Below are 22,036 nucleotides of genomic sequence, written 5' to 3'. Positions count from 1 at the left end.
TGACTCAAATCAACTGTAAATCATCTAATCCAAACTACTGACAAGATTATGCCATTACATTCTGTTTTTAGAGACTTTCATTTCGTTATTGCTTTAAAGTGCTTTTCAGATCCTGAACAGCGTTTTTCAATGCATTTGAATTGTAAATCATCTAATCCAAACTACTGGCAAGATTTAGCCATTAGATTCTGTTTTGCTTGTTTTGCAGTGCTTAGATTTCAGCCTAAAACAGGCCACACTGACTCAAATCAACTGTAAATCATCTAATCCAAACTACTGACTTTGATTTTGCCATTACATTCTGTTTTAGAGACTTTCATTTCGTTATTGCTTTAAAGTGCTTTTCAGCTCCTGAACAGCGTTATTCAATGCATTTGAACTGTAAATCATCTAATCCAATCTACTGACAAGATTTATCCATTAGATTCTGTTTTGCTTGTTTTGCAGTGCTTAGATTTCAGCCTAAAACAGGCCACACTGACTCAAATCAACTGTAAATCATCTAATCCAAACTACTGACAAGATTTTGCCATTACATTCTGTTTTAGAGACTTTCATTTAGTTATTGCTTTAAAGTGCTTTTCAGCTCCTGAATAGCGTTTTCAATGCCTTTACAATGTTTGGAATTGTACTAGTTCACTCCAATAACAGTGCTTGGATTTCAACTAAGGCCACACTGACTCAAATCAATTGTAAATCGTCTAATCCAAACTACTGACAAGATTTTGCCATTACATTCTGATTTTGAGACTTTCATTTTTTTATTGCTTTAAAGTGCTTTTCAGATCCTGAACAGCGTTTTTCAATGCATTTGAACTGTAAATCATCTAATCCAAACTACTGGCAAGATTTAGCCATTAGATTCTGTTTTGCTTGTTTTGCAGTGCTTAGATTTCAGCCTAAAACAGGCCACACTGACTCAAATCAACTGTAAATCATCTAATCCAAACTACTGGCAAGATTTAGCCATTAGATTCTGTTTTGCTTGTTTTGCAGTGCTTAGATTTCAGCCTAAAACAGGCCACACTGACTCAAATCAACTGTAAATCATCTAATCCAAACTACTGACAAGATTTTGCCATTACATTCTGTTTTAGAGACTTTCATTTCGTTATTACTTTAAAGTGCTTTTCAGCTCCTGAATAGCGTTTTCAATGCCTTTACAATGTTTGGAATTGTACTAGTTCACTCTAATAATAGTGCTTGGATTTTCAGCTAAGGCCACACTGACTCAAATCAACTGTAAATCGTCTAATCCAAACTACTGACAAGATGTAGACATTACATTCTGTGTTTGAGACTTTCATTTTTTTATTGCTTTAAAGTGCTTTTCAGCTCCTGAACAGCGTTATTCAATGCATTTGAACTGTAAATCATCTAATCCAATCTACTGACAAGATTTATCCATTAGATTCTGTTTTGCTTGTTTTTCAGTGCTTAGATTTCAGCCTAAAACAGGCCACACTGACTCAAATCAACTGTAAATCATCTAATCCAAACTACTGACAAGATTTTGCCATTACATTCTGTTTTAGAGACTTTCATTTCGTTATTGCTTTAAAGTGCTTTTCAGCTCCTGAATAGCGTTTTAAATGCCTTTACAATGTTTGGAATTGTACTAGTTCACTCTAATAATAGTGCTTGGATTTTTAGCTAAGGCCACACTGACTCAAATCAACTTTTCAGCTCCTGAATAGCGTTTTCAATGCCTTTACAATGTTTTGAATTGTACTAGTTCACTCCAATAACAGTGCTTGGATTTCAACTAAGGCCACACTGACTCAAATCAACTGTAAATCGTCTAATCCAAACTACTGACAAGATTTTGCCATTACATTCTGTTTTTGAGACTTTCATTTTTTTATTGCTTTAAAGTGCTTTTCAGATCCTGAACAGCGTTTTTCAATGCATTTGAACTGTAAATCATCTAATCCAAACGACTGACAAGATTTTGCCATTACATTCTGTTTTGTTTGTTTTGCAGTGCTTAGATTTCAGCCTAAAACAGGCCACACTGACTCAAATCAACTGTAAATCATCTAATCCAAACTACTGACAAGATTATGCCATTACATTCTGTTTTTAGAGACTTTCATTTCGTTATTGCTTTAAAGTGCTTTTCAGATCCTGAACAGCGTTTTTCAATGCATTTGAATTGTAAATCATCTAATCCAAACTACTGGCAAGATTTAGCCATTAGATTCTGTTTTGCTTGTTTTGCAGTGCTTAGATTTCAGCCTAAAACAGGCCACACTGACTCAAATCAACTGTAAATCATCTAATCCAAACTACTGACTTTGATTTTGCCATTACATTCTGTTTTAGAGACTTTCATTTCGTTATTGCTTTAAAGTGCTTTTCAGCTCCTGAACAGCGTTATTCAATGCATTTGAACTGTAAATCATCTAATCCAATCTACTGACAAGATTTATCCATTAGATTCTGTTTTGCTTGTTTTGCAGTGCTTAGATTTCAGCCTAAAACAGGCCACACTGACTCAAATCAACTGTAAATCATCTAATCCAAACTACTGACAAGATTTTGCCATTACATTCTGTTTTAGAGACTTTCATTTAGTTATTGCTTTAAAGTGCTTTTCAGCTCCTGAATAGCGTTTTCAATGCCTTTACAATGTTTGGAATTGTACTAGTTCACTCCAATAACAGTGCTTGGATTTCAACTAAGGCCACACTGACTCAAATCAATTGTAAATCGTCTAATCCAAACTACTGACAAGATTTTGCCATTACATTCTGATTTTGAGACTTTCATTTTTTTATTGCTTTAAAGTGCTTTTCAGATCCTGAACAGCGTTTTTCAATGCATTTGAACTGTAAATCATCTAATCCAAACTACTGGCAAGATTTAGCCATTAGATTCTGTTTTGCTTGTTTTGCAGTGCTTAGATTTCAGCCTAAAACAGGCCACACTGACTCAAATCAACTGTAAATCATCTAATCCAAACTACTGACAAGATTTTGCCATTACATTCTGTTTTAGAGACTTTCATTTTATTATTACTTTAAAGTGCTTTTCAGCTCCTGGATAGCGTTTTCAATGCCTTTACAATGTTTGGAATTGTACTAGTTCACTCTAATAATAGTGCTTGGATTTTCAGCTAAGGCCACACTGACTCAAATCAACTGTAAATCGTCTAATCCAAACTACTGACAAGATGTAGACATTACATTCTGTGTTTGAGACTTTCATTTTATTATTGCTTTAAAGTGCTTTTCAGCTCCTGAACAGCTATTTTCAATGAATTTGAACTGTAAATCATCGAATCCAATCTACTGACAAGATTTATCCATTAGATTCTGTTTTGCTTGTTTTGCAGTGCTTAGATTTCAGCCTAAAACAGGCCACACTGACTCAAATCAACTGTAAATCATCTAATCCAAACTACTGACAAGATTTTGCCATTACATTCTGTTTTAGAGACTTTCATTTCGTTATTGCTTTAAAGTGCTTTTCAGCTCCTGAATAGCGTTTTAAATGCCTTTACAATGTTTGGAATTGTTCTAGTTCACTCTAATAATAGTGCTTGGATTTTTAGCTAAGGCCACACTGACTCAAATCAACTTTTCAGCTCTTGAATAGCGTTTTCAATGCCTTTACAATGTTTTGAATTGTACTAGTTCACTCCAATAACAGTGCTTGGATTTCAACTAAGGCCACACTGACTCAAATCAACTGTAAATCGTCTAATCCAAACTACTGACAAGATTTTGCCATTACATTCTGTTTTTGAGACTTTCATTTTTTTATTGCTTTAAAGTGCTTTTCAGATCCTGAACATCGTTTTTCAATGCATTTGAACTGTAAATCATCTAATCCAAACTACTGGCAAGATTTAGCGATTAGATTCTGTTTAGCTTGTTTTGCAGTGCTTAGATTTCAGCCTAAAACAGGCCACACTGACTCAAATCAACTGTAAATCATCTAATCCAAACTACTGACAAGATTATGCCATTACATTCTGTTTTAGAAACTTTCAATTCGTTATTGCTTTAAAGTGCTTTTCAGCTCCTGAATAGCGTTTTCAATGCCTTTACAATGTTTGGAATTGTACTAGTTCACTCTAATAATAGTGCTTGGATTTTCAGCTAAGGCCACACTGACTCAAATCAACTGTAAATCGTCTAATCCAAACTACTGACAAGATGTAGACATTACATTCTGTTTTTGAGACTTTCATTTCGTTATTGCTTTAAAGTGCTTTTCAGCTCCTGAATAGCGTTTTCAATGCCTTTACAATGTTTGGAATTGTACTAGTTCACTCCAATAACAGTGCTTGGATTTCATCTAAGGCCACACTGACTCAAATCAACTGTAAATCGTCTAATCCAAACTACTGACAAGATTTTGCCATTACATTCTGTTTTTGAGACTTTCATTTTTTTATTGCTTTAAAGTGCTTTTCAGATCCTGAACAGCTATTTTCAATGCATTTGAACTGTAAATCATCTAATCCAAACTACTGGCAAGATTTAGCCATTAGATTCTGTTTTGCTTGTTTTGCAGTGCTTAGATTTCAGCCTAAAACAGGCCACACTGACTCAAATCAACTGTAAATCATCTAATCAAAACTACTGACAAGATTTTGCCATTACATTCTGTTTTAGAGACTTTCATTTCGTTATTACTTTAAAGTGCTTTTCAGCTCCTGAATAGCGTTTTCAATGCCTTTACAATGTTTGGAATTGTACTAGTTCACTCTAATAATAGTGCTTGGATTTTCAGCTAAGGCCACACTGACTCAAATCAACTGTAAATCGTCGAATCCAAACTACTGACAAGATGTAGACATTACATTCTGTGTTTGAGACTTTCATTTTTTTATTGCTTTAAAGTGCTTTTCAGCTCCTGAACAGCGTTATTCAATGCATTTGAACTGTAAATCATCTAATCCAATCTACTGACAAGATTTATCCATTAGATTCTGTTTTGCTTGTTTTGCAGTGCTTAGATTTCAGCCTAAAACAGGCCACACTGACTCAAATCAACTGTAAATCATCTAATCCAAACAACTGACAAGATTTTGCCATTACATTCTGTTTTAGAGACTTTCATTTCGTTATTGCTTTAAAGTGCTTTTCAGCTCCTGAATAGCGTTTTGAATGCCTTTACAATGTTTGGAATTGTACTAGTTCACTCCAATAACAGTGCTTGGATTTCAACTAAGGCCACACTGACTCAAATCAACTGTAAATCGTCTAATCCAAACTACTGACAAGATTTTGCCATTACATTCTGTTTTTGAGACTTTCATTTTTTTATTGCTTTAAAGTGCTTTTCAGATCTTGAACATCGTTTTTCAATGCATTTGAACTGTAAATCATCTAATCCAAACTACTGGCAAGATTTAGCGATTAGATTCTGTTTTGCTTGTTTTGCAGTGCTTAGATTTCAGCCTAAAACAGGCCACACTGACTCAAATCAACTGTAAATCATCTAATCCAAACTACTGACAAGATTATGCCATTACATTCTGTTTTAGAGACTTTCAATTCGTTATTGCTTTAAAGTGCTTTTCAGCTCCTGAATAGCGTTTTGAATGCCTTTACAATGTTTGGAATTGTACTAGTTCACTCTAATAACAGTGCTTGGATTTCAACTAAGGCCACACTGACTCAAATCAACTGTAAATCGTCTAATCCAAACTACTGACAAGATTTTGCCATTACATTCTGTTTTTGAGACTTTCATTTTTTTATTGCTTTAAAGTGCTTTTCAGATCCTGAACATCGTTTTTCAATGCATTTGAACTGTAAATCATCTAATCCAAACTACTGGCAAGATTTAGCCATTAGATTCTGTTTAGCTTGTTTTGCAGTGCTTAGATTTCAGCCTAAAACAGGCCACACTGACTCAAATCAACTGTAAATCATCTAATCCAAACTACTGACAAGATTATGCCATTACATTCTGTTTTAGAAACTTTCAATTCGTTATTGCTTTAAAGTGCTTTTCAGCTCCTGAATAGCGTTTTCAATGCCTTTACAATGTTTGGAATTGTACTAGTTCACTCTAATAATAGTGCTTGGATTTTCAGCTAAGGCCACACTGACTCAAATCAACTGTAAATCGTCTAATCCAAACTACTGACAAGATGTAGACATTACATTCTGTTTTTGAGACTTTCATTTCGTTATTGCTTTAAAGTGCTTTTCAGCTCCTGAATAGCGTTTTCAATGCCTTTACAATGTTTGGAATTGTACTAGTTCACTCCAATAACAGTGCTTGGATTTCATCTAAGGCCACACTGACTCAAATCAACTGTAAATCGTCTAATCCAAACTACTGACAAGATTTTGCCATTACATTCTGTTTTTGAGACTTTCATTTTTTTATTGCTTTAAAGTGCTTTTCAGATCCTGAACAGCTATTTTCAATGCATTTGAACTGTAAATCATCTAATCCAAACTACTGGCAAGATTTAGCCATTAGATTCTGTTTTGCTTGTTTTGCAGTGCTTAGATTTCAGCCTAAAACAGGCCACACTGACTCAAATCAACTGTAAATCATCTAATCAAAACTACTGACAAGATTTTGCCATTACATTCTGTTTTAGAGACTTTCATTTCGTTATTACTTTAAAGTGCTTTTCAGCTCCTGAATAGCGTTTTCAATGCCTTTACAATGTTTGGAATTGTACTAGTTCACTCTAATAATAGTGCTTGGATTTTCAGCTAAGGCCACACTGACTCAAATCAACTGTAAATCGTCGAATCCAAACTACTGACAAGATGTAGACATTACATTCTGTGTTTGAGACTTTCATTTTTTTATTGCTTTAAAGTGCTTTTCAGCTCCTGAACAGCGTTATTCAATGCATTTGAACTGTAAATCATCTAATCCAATCTACTGACAAGATTTATCCATTAGATTCTGTTTTGCTTGTTTTGCAGTGCTTAGATTTCAGCCTAAAACAGGCCACACTGACTCAAATCAACTGTAAATCATCTAATCCAAACAACTGACAAGATTTTGCCATTACATTCTGTTTTAGAGACTTTCATTTCGTTATTGCTTTAAAGTGCTTTTCAGCTCCTGAATAGCGTTTTGAATGCCTTTACAATGTTTGGAATTGTACTAGTTCACTCCAATAACAGTGCTTGGATTTCAACTAAGGCCACACTGACTCAAATCAACTGTAAATCGTCTAATCCAAACTACTGACAAGATTTTGCCATTACATTCTGTTTTTGAGACTTTCATTTTTTTATTGCTTTAAAGTGCTTTTCAGATCTTGAACATCGTTTTTCAATGCATTTGAACTGTAAATCATCTAATCCAAACTACTGGCAAGATTTAGCGATTAGATTCTGTTTTGCTTGTTTTGCAGTGCTTAGATTTCAGCCTAAAACAGGCCACACTGACTCAAATCAACTGTAAATCATCTAATCCAAACTACTGACAAGATTATGCCATTACATTCTGTTTTAGAGACTTTCAATTCGTTATTGCTTTAAAGTGCTTTTCAGCTCCTGAATAGCGTTTTGAATGCCTTTACAATGTTTGGAATTGTACTAGTTCACTCTAATAACAGTGCTTGGATTTCAACTAAGGCCACACTGACTCAAATCAACTGTAAATCGTCTAATCCAAACTACTGACAAGATTTTGCCATTACATTCTGATTTTGAGACTTTCATTTTTTTATTGCTTTAAAGTGCTTTTCAGATCCTGAACAGCGTTTTTCAATGCATTTGAACTGTAAATCATCTAATCCAAACTACTGGCAAGATTTAGCCATTAGATTCTGTTTTGCTTGTTTTGCAGTGCTTAGAATTCAGCCTAAAACAGGCCACACTGACTCAAATCAACTGTAAATCATCTAATCCAAACTACTGACAAGATTTTGCCATTACATTCTGTTTTAGAGACTTTCATTTCGTTATTGCTTTAAAGTGCTTTTCAGCTCCTGAATAGCGTTTTCAATGCCTTTACAATGTTTGGAATTTTACTAGTTCACTCCAATAACAGTGCTTGGATTTCAACTAAGGCCACACTGACTCAAATCAACTGTAAATCGTCTAATCCAAACTACTGACAAGATTTTGCCATTACATTCTGTTTTTGAGACTTTCATTTTTTTATTGCTTTAAAGTGCTTTTCAGATCCTGAACAGCTTTTTACAATGCATTTGAACTGTAAATCATCTAATCCAAACTACTGGCAAGATTTAGCCATTAGATTCTGTTTTGCTTGTTTTGCAGTGCTTAGATTTCAGCCTAAAACAGGCCACACTGACTCAAATCAACTGTAAATCATCTAATCCAAACTACTGACAAGATTTTGCCATTACATTCTGTTTTAGAGACTTTCATTTCGTTATTACTTTAAAGTGCTTTTCAGCTCCTGAATAGCGTTTTCAATGCCTTTACAATGTTTGGAATTGTACTAGTTCACTCTAATAATAGTGCTTGGATTTTTAGCTAAGGCCACACTGACTCAAATCAACTTTTCAGCTCCTGAATAGCGTTTTCAATGCCTTTACAATGTTTTGAATTGTACTAGTTCACTCTAATAATAGTGCTTGGATTTTTAGCTAAGGCCACACTGACTCAAATCAACTTTTCAGCTCCTCAATAGCGTTTTCAATGCCTTTACAATGTTTTGAATTGTACTAGTTCACTCCAATAACAGTGCTTGGATTTCAACTAAGGCCACACTGACTCAAATGAACTGTAAATCGTCTAATCCAAACTACTGACAAGATTTTGCCATTACATTCTGTTTTTGAGACTTTCATTTTTTTATTGCTTTAAAGTGCTTTTCAGATCCTGAACATCGTTTTTCAATGCATTTGAACTGTAAATCATCTAATCCAAACTACTGGCAAGATTTAGCGATTAGATTCTGTTTTGCTTGTTTTGCAGTGCTTAGATTTCAGCCTAAAACAGGCCACACTGACTCAAATCAACTGTAAATCATCTAATCCAAACTACTGACAAGATTATGCCATTACATTCTGTTTTAGAGACTTTCAATTCGTTATTGCTTTAAAGTGCTTTTCAGCTCCTGAATAGCGTTTTGAATGCCTTTACAATGTTTGGAATTGTACTAGTTCACTCCAATAACAGTGCTTGGATTTCAACTAAGGCCACACTGACTCAAATCAACTGTAAATCGTCTAATCCAAACTACTGACAAGATTTTGCCATTACATTCTGATTTTGAGACTTTCATTTTTTTATTGCTTTAAAGTGCTTTTCAGATCCTGAACAGCGTTTTTCAATGCATTTGAACTGTAAATCATCTAATCCAAACTACTGGCAAGATTTAGCCATTAGATTCTGTTTTGCTTGTTTTGCAGTGCTTAGATTTCAGCCTAAAACAGGCCACACTGACTCAAATCAACTGTAAATCATCTAATCCAAACTACTGACAAGATTTTGCCATTACATTCTGTTTTAGAGACTTTCATTTCGTTATTGCTTTAAAGTGCTTTTCAGCTCCTGAATAGCGTTTTCAATGCCTTTACAATGTTTGGAATTGTACTAGTTCACTCCAATAACTGCTTGGATTTCAACTAAGGCCACACTGACTCAAATCAACTGTAAATCGTCTAATCCAAACTACTGACAAGATTTTGCCATTACATTCTGTTTTTGAGACTTTCATTTCGTTATTACTTTAAAGTGCTTTTCAGCTCCTGAATAGCGTTTTCAATGCCTTTACAATGTTTGGAATTGTACTAGTTCACTCTAATAATAGTGCTTGGATTTTTAGCTAAGGCCACACTGACTCAAATCAACTTTTCAGCTCCTGAATAGCGTTTTCAATGCCTTTACAATGTTTGGAATTGTACTAGTTCACTCTAATAATAGTGCTTGGATTTTCAGCTAAGGCCACACTGACTCAAATCAACTGTAAATCGTCTAATCCAAACTACTGACAAGATTTTGCCATTACATTCTGTTTTAGAGACTTTCATTTCGTTATTGCTTTAAAGTGCTTTTCAGATCCTGAACATCGTTTTTCAATGCATTTGAACTGTAAATCATCTAATCCAAACTACTGGCAAGATTTAGCCATTAGATTCTGTTTTGCTTGTTTTGCAGTGCTTAGATTTCAGCCTAAAACAGGCCACACTGACTCAAATCAACTGTAAATCATCTAATCCAAACTACTGACAAGATTTTGCCATTACATTCTGTTTTAGAGACTTTCATTTCGTTATTGCTTTAAAGTGCTTTTCAGCTCCTGAACAGCGTTATTCAATGCATTTGAACTGTAAATCATCTAATCCAATATACTGACAAGATTTATCCATTAGATTCTGTTTTGCTTGTTTTGCAGTGCTTAGATTTCAGCCTAAAACAGGCCACACTGACTCAAATCAACTGTAAATCATCTAATCCAAACTACTGACAAGATTTTGCCATTACATTCTGTTTTTGAGACTTTCATTTCGTTATTGCTTTAAAGTGTTTTTCAGCTCCTGAATAGCGTTTTCAATGCCTTTACAATGTTTGGAATTGTACTAGTTCACTCCAATAACAGTGCTTGGATTTCAACTAAGGCCACACTGACTCAAATCAACTGTAAATCATCTAATCCAAACTACTGACAAGATTTTGCCATTACATTCTGTTTTTGAGACTTTCATTTCTTTATTGCTTTAAAGTGCTTTTCAGATCCTGAACAGCTATTTTCAATGCATTTCAACTGTAAATCATCTAATCCAAACTACTGGCAAGATTTAGCCATTAGATTCTGTTTTGCTTGTTTTGCAGTGCTTAGATTTCAGCCTAAAACAGGCCACACTGACTCAAATCAACTGTAAATCATCTAATCCAAACTACTGACAAGATTTTGCCATTACATTCTGTTTTAGAGACTTTCATTTCGTTATTACTTTAAAGTGCTTTTCAGCTCCTGAATAGCGTTTTCAATGCCTTTACAATGTTTGGAATTGTACTAGTTCACTCTAATAATAGTGCTTGGATTTTCAGCTAAGGCCACACTGACTCAAATCAACTGTAAATCGTCTAATCCAAACTACTGACAAGATGTAGACATTACATTCTGTGTTTGAGACTTTCATTTTTTTATTGCTTTAAAGTGCTTTTCAGCTCCTGAACAGCGTTATTCAATGCATTTGAACTGTAAATCATCTAATCAAATCTACTGACAAGATTTATCCATTAGATTCTGTTTTGCTTGTTTTTCAGTGCTTAGATTTCAGCCTAAAACAGGCCACACTGACTCAAATCAACTGTAAATCATCTAATCCAAACTACTGACAAGATTTTGCCATTACATTCTGTTTTAGAGACTTTCATTTCGTTATTGCTTTAAAGTGCTTTTCAGCTCCTGAATAGCGTTTTAAATGCCTTTACAATGTTTGGAATTGTACTAGTTCACTCTAATAATAGTGCTTGGATTTTTAGCTAAGGCCACACTGACTCAAATCAACTTTTCAGCTCCTGAATAGCGTTTTCAATGCCTTTACAATGTTTTGAATTGTACTAGTTCACTCCAATAACAGTGCTTGGATTTCAATTAAGGCCACACTGACTCAAATCAATTGTAAATCGTCTAATCCAAACTACTGACAAGATTTTGCCATTACATTCAGTTTTTGAGACTTTCATTTTTTTTTGCTTTAAAGTGCTTTTCAGATCCTGAACAGCGTTTTTCAATGCATTTGAACTGTAAATCATCTAATCCAAACGACTGACAAGATTTTGCCATTACATTCTGTTTTGCTTGTTTTGCAGTGCTTAGATTTCAGCCTAAAACAGGCCACACTGACTCAAATCAACTGTAAATCGTCTAATCCAAACTACTGACAAGATGTAGACATTACATTCTGTGTTTGAGACTTTCATTTTTTTATTGCTTTAAAGTGCTTTTCAGCTCCTGAACAGCGTTATTCAATGCATTTGAACTGTAAATCATCTAATCCAATCTACTGACAAGATTTATCCATTAGATTCTGTTTTGCTTGTTTTTCAGTGCTTAGATTTCAGCCTAAAACAGGCCACACTGACTCAAATCAACTGTAAATCATCTAATCCAAACTACTGACAAGATTTTGCCATTACATTCTGTTTTAGAGACTTTCATTTCGTTATTGCTTTAAAGTGCTTTTCAGCTCCTGAATAGCGTTTTAAATGCCTTTACAATGTTTGGAATTGTACTAGTTCACTCTAATAATAGTGCTTGGATTTTTAGCTAAGGCCACACTGACTCAAATCAACTTTTCAGCTCCTGAATAGCGTTTTCAATGCCTTTACAATGTTTTGAATTGTACTAGTTCACTCCAATAACAGTGCTTGGATTTCAACTAAGGCCACACTGACTCAAATCAACTGTAAATCGTCTAATCCAAACTACTGACAAGATTTTGCCATTACATTCTGTTTTTGAGACTTTCATTTTTTTATTGCTTTAAAGTGCTTTTCAGATCCTGAACAGCGTTTTTCAATGCATTTGAACTGTAAATCATCTAATCCAAACGACTGACAAGATTTTGCCATTACATTCTGTTTTGCTTGTTTTGCAGTGCTTAGATTTCAGCCTAAAACAGGCCACACTGACTCAAATCAACTGTAAATCATCTAATCCAAACTACTGACAAGATTATGCCATTACATTCTGTTTTTAGAGACTTTCATTTCGTTATTGCTTTCAAGTGCTTTTCAGATCCTGAACAGCGTTTTTCAATGCATTTGAATTGTAAATCATCTAATCCAAACTACTGGCAAGATTTAGCCATTAGATTCTGTTTTGCTTGTTTTGCAGTGCTTAGATTTCAGCCTAAAACAGGCCACACTGACTCAAATCAACTGTAAATCATCTAATCCAAACTACTGACTTTGATTTTGCCATTACATTCTGTTTTAGAGACTTTCATTTCGTTATTGCTTTAAAGTGCTTTTCAGCTCCTGAACAGCGTTATTCAATGCATTTGAACTGTAAATCATCTAATCCAATCTACTGACAAGATTTATCCATTAGATTCTGTTTTGCTTGTTTTGCAGTGCTTAGATTTCAGCCTAAAACAGGCCACACTGACTCAAATCAACTGTAAATCATCTAATCCAAACTACTGACAAGATTTTGCCATTACATTCTGTTTTAGAGACTTTCATTTAGTTATTGCTTTAAAGTGCTTTTCAGCTCCTGAATAGCGTTTTCAATGCCTTTACAATGTTTGGAATTGTACTAGTTCACTCCAATAACAGTGCTTGGATTTCAACTAAGGCCACACTGACTCAAATCAATTGTAAATCGTCTAATCCAAACTACTGACAAGATTTTGCCATTACATTCTGATTTTGAGACTTTCATTTTTTTATTGCTTTAAAGTGCTTTTCAGATCCTGAACAGCGTTTTTCAATGCATTTGAACTGTAAATCATCTAATCCAAACTACTGGCAAGATTTAGCCATTAGATTCTGTTTTGCTTGTTTTGCAGTGCTTAGATTTCAGCCTAAAACAGGCCACACTGACTCAAATCAACTGTAAATCATCTAATCCAAACTACTGACAAGATTTTGCCATTACATTCTGTTTTAGAGACTTTCATTTTATTATTACTTTAAAGTTCTTTTCAGCTCCTGAATAGCGTTTTCAATGCCTTTACAATGTTTGGAATTGTACTAGTTCACTCTAATAATAGTGCTTGGATTTTCAGCTAAGGCCACACTGACTCAAATCAACTGTAAATCGTCTAATCCAAACTACTGACAAGATGTAGACATTACATTCTGTGTTTGAGACTTTCATTTTTTTATTGCTTTAAAGTGCTTTTCAGCTCCTGAACAGCTATTTTCAATGAATTTGAACTGTAATTCATCGAATCCAATCTACTGACAAGATTTATCCATTAGATTCTGTTTTGCTTGTTTTGCAGTGCTTAGATTTCAGCCTAAAACAGGCCACACTGACTCAAATCAACTGTAAATCATCTAATCCAAACTACTGACAAGATTTTGCCATTACATTCTGTTTTAGAGACTTTCATTTCGTTATTGCTTTAAAGTGCTTTTCAGCTCCTGAATAGCGTTTTAAATGCCTTTACAATGTTTGGAATTGTTCTAGTTCACTCTAATAATAGTGCTTGGATTTTTAGCTAAGGCCACACTGACTCAAATCAACTTTTCAGCTCTTGAATAGCGTTTTCAATGCCTTTACAATGTTTTGAATTGTACTAGTTCACTCCAATAACAGTGCTTGGATTTCAACTAAGGCCACACTGACTCAAATCAACTGTAAATCGTCTAATCCAAACTACTGACAAGATTTTGCCATTACATTCTGTTTTTGAGACTTTCATTTTTTTATTGCTTTAAAGTGCTTTTCAGATCCTGAACATCGTTTTTCAATGCATTTGAACTGTAAATCATCTAATCCAAACTACTGGCAAGATTTAGCGATTAGATTCTGTTTAGCTTGTTTTGCAGTGCTTAGATTTCAGCCTAAAACAGGCCACACTGACTCAAATCAACTGTAAATCATCTAATCCAAACTACTGACAAGATTATGCCATTACATTCTGTTTTAGAAACTTTCAATTCGTTATTGCTTTAAAGTGCTTTTCAGCTCCTGAATAGCGTTTTCAATGCCTTTACAATGTTTGGAATTGTACTAGTTCACTCTAATAATAGTGCTTGGATTTTCAGCTAAGGCCACACTGACTCAAATCAACTGTAAATCGTCTAATCCAAACTACTGACAAGATGTAGACATTACATTCTGTTTTTGAGACTTTCATTTCGTTATTGCTTTAAAGTGCTTTTCAGCTCCTGAATAGCGTTTTCAATGCCTTTACAATGTTTGGAATTGTACTAGTTCACTCCAATAACAGTGCTTGGATTTCATCTAAGGCCACACTGACTCAAATCAACTGTAAATCGTCTAATCCAAACTACTGACAAGATTTTGCCATTACATTCTGATTTTGAGACTTTCATTTTTTTATTGCTTTAAAGTGCTTTTCAGATCCTGAACAGCGTTTTTCAATTCATTTGAACTGTAAATCATCTAATCCAAACTACTGGCAAGATTTAGCCATTAGATTCTGTTTTGCTTGTTTTGCAGTGCTTAGAATTCAGCCTAAAACAGGCCACACTGACTCAAATCAACTGTAAATCATCTAATCCAAACTACTGACAAGATTTTGCCATTACATTCTGTTTTAGAGACTTTCATTTCGTTATTGCTTTAAAGTGCTTTTCAGCTCCTGAATAGCGTTTTCAATGCCTTTACAATGTTTGGAATTTTACTAGTTCACTCCAATAACAGTGCTTGGATTTCAACTAAGGCCACACTGACTCAAATCAACTGTAAATCGTCTAATCCAAACTACTGACAAGATTTTGCCATTACATTCTGTTTTTGAGACTTTCATTTTTTTATTGCTTTAAAGTGCTTTTCAGATCCTGAACAGCTTTTTACAATGCATTTGAACTGTAAATCATCTAATCCAAACTACTGGCAAGATTTAGCCATTAGATTCTGTTTTGCTTGTTTTGCAGTGCTTAGATTTCAGCCTAAAACAGGCCACACTGACTCAAATCAACTGTAAATCATCTAATCCAAACTACTGACAAGATTTTGCCATTACATTCTGTTTTAGAGACTTTCATTTCGTTATTACTTTAAAGTGCTTTTCAGCTCCTGAATAGCGTTTTCAATGCCTTTACAATGTTTGGAATTGTACTAGTTCACTCTAATAATAGTGCTTGGATTTTTAGCTAAGGCCACACTGACTCAAATCAACTTTTCAGCTCCTGAATAGCGTTTTCAATGCCTTTACAATGTTTTGAATTGTACTAGTTCACTCTAATAATAGTGCTTGGATTTTTAGCTAAGGCCACACTGACTCAAATCAACTTTTCAGCTCCTGAATAGCGTTTTCAATGCCTTTACAATGTTTTGAATTGTACTAGTTCACTCCAATAACAGTGCTTGGATTTCAACTAAGGCCACACTGACTCAAATGAACTGTAAATCGTCTAATCCAAACTACTGACAAGATTTTGCCATTACATTCTGTTTTTGAGACTTTCATTTTTTTATTGCTTTAAAGTGCTTTTCAGATCCTGAACATCGTTTTTCAATGCATTTGAACTGTAAATCATCTAATCCAAACTACTGGCAAGATTTAGCGATTAGATTCTGTTTTGCTTGTTTTGCAGTGCTTAGATTTCAGCCTAAAACAGGCCACACTGACTCAAATCAACTGTAAATCATCTAATCCAAACTACTGACAAGATTATGCCATTACATTCTGTTTTAGAGACTTTCAATTCGTTATTGCTTTAAAGTGCTTTTCAGCTCCTGAATAGCGTTTTGAATGCCTTTACAATGTTTGGAATTGTACTAGTTCACTCCAATAACAGTGCTTGGATTTCAACTAAGGCCACACTGACTCAAATCAACTGTAAATCGTCTAATCCAAACTACTGACAAGATTTTGCCATTACATTCTGATTTTGAGACTTTCATTTTTTTATTGCTTTAAAGTGCTTTTCAGATCCTGAACAGCGTTTTTCAATGCATTTGAACTGTAAATCATCTAATCCAAACTACTGGCAAGATTTAGCCATTAGATTCTGTTTTGCTTGTTTTGCAGTGCTTAGATTTCAGCCTAAAACAGGCCACACTGACTCAAATCAACTGTAAATCATCTAATCCAAACTACTGACAAGATTTTGCCATTACATTCTGTTTTAGAGACTTTCATTTCGTTATTGCTTTAAAGTGCTTTTCAGCTCCTGAATAGCGTTTTCAATGCCTTTACAATGTTTGGAATTGTACTAGTTCACTCCAATAACTGCTTGGATTTCAACTAAGGCCACACTGACTCAAATCAACTGTAAATCGTCTAATCCAAACTACTGACAAGATTTTGCCATTACATTCTGTTTTTGAGACTTTCATTTTTTTATTGCTTTAAAGTGCTTTTCAGATCCTGAACAGCTTTTTACACTGCATTTGAACTGTAAATCATCTAATCCAAACTACTGGCAAGATTTAGCCATTAGATTCTGTTTTGCTTGTTTTGCAGTGCTTAGATTTCAGCCTAAAACAGGCCACACTGACTCAAATCAACTGTAAATCATCTAATCCAAACTACTGACAAGATTTTGCCATTACATTCTGTTTTAGAGACTTTCATTTCGTTATTACTTTAAAGTGCTTTTCAGCTCCTGAATAGCGTTTTCAATGCCTTTACAATGTTTGGAATTGTACTAGTTCACTCTAATAATAGTGCTTGGATTTTTAGCTAAGGCCACACTGACTCAAATCAACTTTTCAGCTCCTGAATAGCGTTTTCAATGCCTTTACAATGTTTGGAATTGTACTAGTTCACTCTAATAATAGTGCTTGGATTTTCAGCTAAGGCCACACTGACTCAAATCAACTGTAAATCGTCTAATCCAAACTACTGACAAGATTTTGCCATTACATTCTGTTTTAGAGACTTTCATTTCGTTATTGCTTTAAAGTGCTTTTCAGATCCTGAACATCGTTTTTCAATGCATTTGAACTGTAAATCATCTAATCCAAACTACTGGCAAGATTTAGCCATTAGATTCTGTTTTGCTTGTTTTGCAGTGCTTAGATTTCAGCCTAAAACAGGCCACACTGACTCAAATCAACTGTAAATCATCTAATCCAAACTACTGTCAAGATTTTGCCATTACATTCTGTTTTAGAGACTTTCATTTCGTTATTGCTTTAAAGTGCTTTTCAGCTCCTGAACAGCGTTATTCAATGCATTTGAACTGTAAATCATCTAATCCAATATACTGACAAGATTTATCCATTAGATTCTGTTTTGCTTGTTTTGCAGTGCTTAGATTTCAGCCTAAAACAGGCCACACTGACTCAAATCAACTGTAAATCATCTAATCCAAACTACTGACAAGATTTTGCCATTACATTCTGTTTTTGAGACTTTCATTTCGTTATTGCTTTAAAGTGTTTTTCAGCTCCTGAATAGCGTTTTCAATGCCTTTACAATGTTTGGAATTGTACTAGTTCACTCCAATAACAGTGCTTGGATTTCAACTAAGGCCACACTGACTCAAATCAACTGTAAATCATCTAATCCAAACTACTGACAAGATTTTGCCATTACATTCTGTTTTTGAGACTTTCATTTCTTTATTGCTTTAAAGTGCTTTTCAGATCCTGAACAGCTATTTTCAATGCATTTCAACTGTAAATCATCTAATCCAAACTACTGGCAAGATTTAGCCATTAGATTCTGTTTTGCTTGTTTTGCAGTGCTTAGATTTCAGCCTAAAACAGGCCACACTGACTCAAATCAACTGTAAATCATCTAATCCAAACTACTGACAAGATTTTGCCATTACATTCTGTTTTAGAGACTTTCATTTCGTTATTACTTTAAAGTGCTTTTCAGCTCCTGAATAGCGTTTTCAATGCCTTTACAATGTTTGGAATTGTACTAGTTCACTCTAATAATAGTGCTTGGATTTTCAGCTAAGGCCACACTGACTCAAATCAACTGTAAATCGTCTAATCCAAACTACTGACAAGATGTAGACATTACATTCTGTGTTTGAGACTTTCATTTTTTTATTGCTTTAAAGTGCTTTTCAGCTCCTGAACAGCGTTATTCAATGCATTTGAACTGTAAATCATCTAATCAAATCTACTGACAAGATTTATCCATTAGATTCTGTTTTGCTTGTTTTTCAGTGCTTAGATTTCAGCCTAAAACAGGCCACACTGACTCAAATCAACTGTAAATCATCTAATCCAAACTACTGACAAGATTTTGCCATTACATTCTGTTTTAGAGACTTTCATTTCGTTATTGCTTTAAAGTGCTTTTCAGCTCCTGAATAGCGTTTTAAATGCCTTTACAATGTTTGGAATTGTACTAGTTCACTCTAATAATAGTGCTTGGATTTTTAGCTAAGGCCACACTGACTCAAATCAACTTTTCAGCTCCTGAATAGCGTTTTCAATGCCTTTACAATGTTTTGAATTGTACTAGTTCACTCCAATAACAGTGCTTGGATTTCAATTAAGGCCACACTGACTCAAATCAATTGTAAATCGTCTAATCCAAACTACTGACAAGATTTTGCCATTACATTCAGTTTTTGAGACTTTCATTTTTTTTTGCTTTAAAGTGCTTTTCAGATCCTGAACAGCGTTTTTCAATGCATTTGAACTGTAAATCATCTAATCCAAACGACTGACAAGATTTTGCCATTACATTCTGTTTTGCTTGTTTTGCAGTGCTTAGATTTCAGCCTAAAACAGGCCACACTGACTCAAATCAACTGTAAATCGTCTAATCCAAACTACTGACAAGATGTAGACATTACATTCTGTGTTTGAGACTTTCATTTTTTTATTGCTTTAAAGTGCTTTTCAGCTCCTGAACAGCGTTATTCAATGCATTTGAACTGTAAATCATCTAATCCAATCTACTGACAAGATTTATCCATTAGATTCTGTTTTGCTTGTTTTTCAGTGCTTAGATTTCAGCCTAAAACAGGCCACACTGACTCAAATCAACTGTAAATCATCTAATCCAAACTACTGACAAGATTTTGCCATTACATTCTGTTTTAGAGACTTTCATTTCGTTATTGCTTTAAAGTGCTTTTCAGCTCCTGAATAGCGTTTTAAATGCCTTTACAATGTTTGGAATTGTACTAGTTCACTCTAATAATAGTGCTTGGATTTTTAGCTAAGGCCACACTGACTCAAATCAACTTTTCAGCTCCTGAATAGCGTTTTCAATGCCTTTACAATGTTTTGAATTGTACTAGTTCACTCCAATAACAGTGCTTGGATTTCAACTAAGGCCACACTGACTCAAATCAACTGTAAATCGTCTAATCCAAACTACTGACAAGATTTTGCCATTACATTCTGTTTTTGAGACTTTCATTTTTTTATTGCTTTAAAGTGCTTTTCAGATCCTGAACAGCGTTTTTCAATGCATTTGAACTGTAAATCATCTAATCCAAACGACTGACAAGATTTTGCCATTACATTCTGTTTTGCTTGTTTTGCAGTGCTTAGATTTCAGCCTAAAACAGGCCACACTGACTCAAATCAACTGTAAATCATCTAATCCAAACTACTGACAAGATTATGCCATTACATTCTGTTTTTAGAGACTTTCATTTCGTTATTGCTTTAAAGTGCTTTTCAGATCCTGAACAGCGTTTTTCAATGCATTTGAATTGTAAATCATCTAATCCAAACTACTGGCAAGATTTAGCCATTAGATTCTGTTTTGCTTGTTTTGCAGTGCTTAGATTTCAGCCTAAAACAGGCCACACTGACTCAAATCAACTGTAAATCATCTAATCCAAACTACTGACTTTGATTTTGCCATTACATTCTGTTTTAGAGACTTTCATTTCGTTATTGCTTTAAAGTGCTTTTCAGCTCCTGAACAGCGTTATTCAATGCATTTGAACTGTAAATCATCTAATCCAATCTACTGACAAGATTTATCCATTAGATTCTGTTTTGCTTGTTTTGCAGTGCTTAGATTTCAGCCTAAAACAGGCCACACTGACTCAAATCAACTGTAAATCATCTAATCCAAACTACTGACAAGATTTTGCCATTACATTCTGTTTTAGAGACTTTCATTTAGTTATTGCTTTAAAGTGCTTTTCAGCTCCTGAATAGCGTTTTCAATGCCTTTACAATGTTTGGAATTGTACTAGTTCACTCCAATAACAGTGCTTGGATTTCAACTAAGGCCACACTGACTCAAATCAATTGTAAATCGTCTAATCCAAACTACTGACAAGATTTTGCCATTACATTCTGATTTTGAGACTTTCATTTTTTTATTGCTTTAAAGTGCTTTTCAGATCCTGAACAGCGTTTTTCAATGCATTTGAACTGTAAATCATCTAATCCAAACTACTGGCAAGATTTAGCCATTAGATTCTGTTTTGCTTGTTTTGCAGTGCTTAGATTTCAGCCTAAAACAGGCCACACTGACTCAAATCAACTGTAAATCATCTAATCCAAACTACTGACAAGATTTTGCCATTACATTCTGTTTTAGAGACTTTCATTTTATTATTACTTTAAAGTTCTTTTCAGCTCCTGAATAGCGTTTTCAATGCCTTTACAATGTTTGGAATTGTACTAGTTCACTCTAATAATAGTGCTTGGATTTTCAGCTAAGGCCACACTGACTCAAATCAACTGTAAATCGTCTAATCCAAACTACTGACAAGATGTAGACATTACATTCTGTGTTTGAGACTTTCATTTTTTTATTGCTTTAAAGTGCTTTTCAGCTCCTGAACAGCTATTTTCAATGAATTTGAACTGTAATTCATCGAATCCAATCTACTGACAAGATTTATCCATTAGATTCTGTTTTGCTTGTTTTGCAGTGCTTAGATTTCAGCCTAAAACAGGCCACACTGACTCAAATCAACTGTAAATCATCTAATCCAAACTACTGACAAGATTTTGCCATTACATTCTGTTTTAGAGACTTTCATTTCGTTATTGCTTTAAAGTGCTTTTCAGCTCCTGAATAGCGTTTTAAATGCCTTTACAATGTTTGGAATTGTTCTAGTTCACTCTAATAATAGTGCTTGGATTTTTAGCTAAGGCCACACTGACTCAAATCAACTTTTCAGCTCTTGAATAGCGTTTTCAATGCCTTTACAATGTTTTGAATTGTACAAGTTCACTCCAATAACAGTGCTTGGATTTCAACTAAGGCCACACTGACTCAAATCAACTGTAAATCGTCTAATCCAAACTACTGACAAGATTTTGCCATTACATTCTGTTTTTGAGACTTTCATTTTTTTATTGCTTTAAAGTGCTTTTCAGATCCTGAACATCGTTTTTCAATGCATTTGAACTGTAAATCATCTAATCCAAACTACTGGCAAGATTTAGCGATTAGATTCTGTTTAGCTTGTTTTGCAGTGCTTAGATTTCAGCCTAAAACAGGCCACACTGACTCAAATCAACTGTAAATCATCTAATCCAAACTACTGACAAGATTATGCCATTACATTCTGTTTTA

The sequence above is a fragment of the Osmerus mordax genome, chromosome 10, assembly GCF_038355195.1.
Source record: "Osmerus mordax isolate fOsmMor3 chromosome 10, fOsmMor3.pri, whole genome shotgun sequence".
NCBI lineage: Eukaryota > Metazoa > Chordata > Actinopteri > Osmeriformes > Osmeridae > Osmerus > Osmerus mordax.
The sequence above is the reverse complement of the archived record's forward strand: the minus strand, read 5'-3'. Positions refer to the sequence as shown.